The 4914-nt window shown below is 44.7% G+C and overlaps 1 long non-coding RNA gene across 2 annotated transcripts; it reads right to left on the reverse strand.

The window, feature by feature from the left end:
• Window positions 1-785: 785 nt before the first annotated feature.
• On the reverse strand, window positions 786-1872 carry LOC125944189 (uncharacterized). Of its 2 annotated transcripts, none has more exons than XR_007466186.1 (3): window positions 1661-1872; window positions 1076-1192; window positions 786-958 (listed from the first exon to the last, which is right to left on the reverse strand). It is a non-coding gene; the product is annotated as an uncharacterized LOC125944189 (long non-coding RNA). The 2 variants fall into 2 exon arrangements; XR_007466187.1 differs by lacking the exon at window positions 1076-1192 and adding an exon at window positions 1476-1543 and having other exon boundaries at window positions 786-1007.
• Window positions 1873-4914: the final 3042 nt, after the last annotated feature.

Consider the following 4914-nt stretch of genomic DNA (forward strand, 5'->3'; position numbering starts at 1 on the left):
CATGTCTTCTTGTAGGAAATGTCATCTTAGGGGGAAAAAAAATAAGAAATCAACTTGTTCTGCTAACATTCTAAACTAACTTTTACTTTGCTATTTCTTTCAAAATGCGGAAGCTTGTATGACTTCGTGCTCTAGCTGCACAGCGTGAAAAACGAGTGCACCTGAGAAGAAAAGACAGGACAAGCATTGTCTTCAAACTGAACTTTATTACACAAAGGAATTGAAAAGGAATACAAGACCTAATATTGCTATTCCCAGTGGACCTCACTATCACACACCAAGTATTACCTCCTGCGTCCCGAGAAAAACCATGCAGTAGTTATAATCATTTAAAACTCTCAAATTTATTGGAGGGGCTTGAGGAGACCATTTATGAAGCAATATTTTTTCTTGCTTATGGTTCAGACAAAAATGAATGTGGGAACTGGGTTTCTAAAGTAGTGACAGAAAAAACTAAATTAAATATTTCCTGCATGCACTATGCATTCCTTCCCGAAGTTTCATTGAATAGGTTTTCTCTCTTGGTACTTTAGATAGAATAGATTCCAAACTTAAACATGATCAGGCTTACTTTGAGTCCTAGTTGCAGGAAACAACTGTGATCAACCTTAATTCGGAGATGCACTTCACAAGACGTGTAACAGTGTGAAGTCAACGACGTCGTGCAGCATTCTCGATGGCATCTTTTATAGGCAGAACACATAGTGCTTTTACTGTGATCAACCTTCATTCGGAGATGCACTTCACAAGACGTGTAACAGTGTGAAGTCAACCACGTCGTGCAGCATTCTTAATGGCATCTTTTATAGGCAGAACACATAGTGCTTTTAATGTGATCAACCTTAATTCGGAGATGCACTTCACAAGACGTGTAACAGTGTGAAGTCAACCACGTCGTGCAGCATTCTCGATGGCATCTTTTATAGGCAGAACACATAGTGCTTTTAATGTGATCAACCTTAATTCGGAGATGCACTTCACAAGACGTGTAACAGTGTGAAGTCAACCTCGTCGTGCAGCATTCTCGATGGCATCTTTTATAGGGAGAACACATAGTGCTTTTAATGTGATCAACCTTAATTCGGAGATGCACTTCACAAGACGTGTAACAGTGTGAAGTCAACCACGTCGTGCAGCATTCTCGATGGCATCTTTTATAGGCAGAACACATAGTGCTTTTAATGTGATCAACCTTAATTCGGAGATGCACTTCACAAGACGTGTAACAGTGTGAAGTCAACCACGCCGTGCAGCATTCTCGATGGCATCTTTTATAGGCAGAACACATAGTGCTTTTAATGTGATCAACCTTAATTCGGAGATGCACTTCACAAGACGTGTAACAGTGTGAAGTCAAACTCGTCGTGCAGCATTCTCGATGGCATCTTTTATAGGGAGAACACATAGTGCTTTTAATGTGATCAACCTTAATTCGGAGATGCACTTCACAAGACGTGTAGCAGTGTGAAGTCAACCACGTCGTGCAGCATTCTCGATGGCATCTTTTATAGGCAGAACACATAGTGCTTTTAATGTGATCAACCTTAATTCGGAGATGCACTTCACAAGACGTGTAACAGTGTGAAGTCAACCTCGTCGTGCAGCATTCTCGATGGCATCTTTTATAGGGAGAACACATAGTACTTTTAATGTGATCAACCTTAATTCGGAGATGCACTTCACAAGACGTGTAACAGTGTGAAGTCAACCACGTCGTGCAGCATTCTCGATGGCATCTTTTATAGGCAGAACACATAGTGCTTTTAATGTGATCAACCTTAATTCAGAGATGCACTTCACAAGACGTGTAACATTGTGAAGTCAACCACGTCGTGCAGCATTTTCGATGGCATCTTTTATAGGCAGAACACATAGTGCTTTTAATGTGATCAACCTTAATTCGGAGATGCACTTCACAAGACGTGTAACAGTCTGAAGTCAACCACGTCGTGCAGCATTCTCGATGACATCTTTTATAGGGAGAACACGTAGTGCTTTTAATGTGATTCACCTTAATTCAGAGATCCACTTTACAAGAGGCTTGAGGAGACCGGGGAGTCTGTATCGGCTCATGTGTCGCTCCTATCTTATGCGACATTTTTTTGTCTTTTGTTGACCAGTCTTTGGAGCATGTTTTTAATGGGGGGCAAGTTTTAAAGGTTTTTGTTGATGATTTTTTTAGTGCTTTTAAACAAAAAGGGTGACCTTACATCCCCTGCTTTAATTTTAGAAGCTTTTAACAACGAAGGCCAACGGCTCATTTTTACGCATGAACTACCTGACGCCACAGGCCTGCAGTTTTTGGATTTAAAGCTGACATTTGGTGTTGGCCACATCTGCTGGGCGTATCAACCGCGTGCAGTGAAGCAATTGCTGCCTTTTTATTCCACCCATTCGAGCAGTAGGCAGTCTGTGCTTGGAATCAGCCCTGCGAAAATCATGCGAGCACGAAATGCGGGCTAGTTTCTCAAACCAAGTAGGCCGCCTTTTGGCAGCTGGTTTCCCTTTCGCGGTCGTCAACGCTTTAGCCGAGTCTTTGTTGCAAAAAGTAAAGCTTGGAGCATGAAGGGCAAGAGCAGAGGTCCAACGACCAAAGTTGAGGCCGGAGGTAATACCCTATGTGCACAAAGTGTCACACAACCTTAAAAAGGTTGCTAACTGTCACGCTATACCTCTTGTTTTTTTCTGTGCCCAATAAGCTTTCGAAGCTGTGCTCTCGAGTTTGCTGTGAGAGCAGGCGGGGCTGCCGTACTAGGCACGAGAAGCCCTTTGTGAAGTGCTCCAGAGGGGTTGTCTATGCCATCCCCTTGCACCCTTGTGGGCAGTTGTACATCGGCCAAACTGAACGTTGCGTGAACGACCGCTTAAGGGAACATGTGCAAAAAATAAACAAAAAGGAGGATAAGGGCACGCATTTGGTGGCCCATGTTACCGCATGTGGGTGTGACACTCAATTTTATGAGACTGCCATTTTGGGCAGGAGTGGCAATGCCTCTTCTCGTCTTCCACTGGAGGCCTTCTTTATCAAGCAGAACAGAGATCGGTGAGTAAGTGAGCCATCTTTACTTGATGCCTTCTTGTGCAACTGTCTTTAACGTACACGTGCCTTTCTTATTGTCTGGTCTGCACATGCGTGACAAGAGGATATATATGTATGTACAATCCTTCCATTGCATTAAACAGTTGTGAGTAGCGCTTGTCTTTGTTTCTCCCTTTCTTGTGTCTGTCTTTTATATCGCGCTGAGTTACTTGTTCAGTTATGGAAAACCAACTAGCCCAACAATTAACTATTCTAGAATACATTTCTCGCACATTGGGCCCTTCTTTTTGTGTGTATCCTCAGCAGTCTTCATTCATCGACGTTCTTCTGTCCCACATCGTCGAAGCCACATGCAGGGCCAGGTTTTATGCCTTCTGTGTCCGGAAAGGATTATACCCTCAAGATGTTTGTGGTCTGTTTGGTACGGTGAAGCCGTCTTGGGGACACCTCAAGAGGCTTTGCAAACTCTTGAAGCCTGAGCTCTGGCTCTGGCTTCAAGAGTTTACGAGCCAGAGTTAGTTACATAGTTACATGTAACATAGTTACGAGCCAGAGCTCTGGCTCTGGCTCGTAACTATGTTACACGAATACGCAATCCTTTTAGTTCATGTAAGTGCATGCGCAGTCTATACTGCCTGACACATATAAACTGATTCAGTGGCACAATAAATTTAGTTGAAAGTTTGCGCTTGGTGTATGTATTTTTCTCTGCCGTCCTTGTCCTTTTGTTACGCAATAACACCTTAGTAATGGACTACCAACTTGCCTGCAATGCTGCCCTCTGGCGCCAAGTCTGACTTTTGCAAGATTGGCTGCGTGTTATGTGCCACCACGATAATCCGGAATGGCTAGCGAGCAGGAAGCTGCGTGAGTTCAGACTACTTGCGGCTCAGCTCACGGAGACCAGGTGGAGGACCATGCTCAACTTTATTCTGAGGTCTTCAAATACCAATCGGTCCGCTCAGGGGAAGCCTGTGGTCGTTTTAGACGAAGTGTCGCTTCCAGAGGGCATTTGGAGTCTACTCGAAAAAGGCCCTAAGTATGCAGTTCCTCCCCCCGTCTGGCCCCACGACCTGGTAGGGCTCAACCGAGACGTATCTTCAAGGTGTGGCCAAGACGTCCATGACCAAGGCCTGAAGGAGGGAATGACCTGCATCTCAAAATGTTCAACCGAGGTAACTGACTTTCGTGCTAAAAAGAGGCTAGAAGGTGTGGTGAAGTTTTTCAAACATAACGAGCTTATGCTTTTGCAGTCAGATAAGGATAGTGGTTTTGTTGTGCTGCCAAAAGGCCGGTTCAATGATAAAGCGTTGGCGGCGGTGAATAAGAATTTTGTCCCTATCAGAAAGAGATGTCAGGGTCGAGTCCAAGTTCATTGAGTTCTGCAAAAGCTTGGATTTAACTACCCTTGCTAAAGAAATCAGGAATAGCAAAGAAAACAGTCTGACGGTTTTCTTTACCGCAAAAACGCATAATCCCGAGATTCCTTTCAGAACTATTGTGCCTTCTTCACGAGTGCCTTCTTCAGCACATCGGTACCCCTCAAGCCATTCGCAACATCACCATCGTCTGGGACATCAACCTTATCAAGCTATTTAAGCGGTGACAGAAAACGTCACTGGTTCAGTGGGCGTGGAGGCAGTACAACTGTGGCAATGGCTTACGAGCACCGCTTTCATGTTATACAGGTCTTCTTGGTCTGGTTGCCCTTCGTGGCCTGTTCCTGTGAGCCGGTGGACCCCATCGCCACGCAGCTACAGCCCTCACAAGACCGCGTCCTTTCTGCGGATCCGAGTGCCTTCTTCAGCACATCGGTACCCCTCAAGCCATTCGCAACATCGCCATCGTCTGGGACATCAACCTTATCAAGCTAT

Source organism: Dermacentor silvarum, chromosome 3 (assembly GCF_013339745.2).
Source record: "Dermacentor silvarum isolate Dsil-2018 chromosome 3, BIME_Dsil_1.4, whole genome shotgun sequence".
NCBI lineage: Eukaryota > Metazoa > Arthropoda > Arachnida > Ixodida > Ixodidae > Dermacentor > Dermacentor silvarum.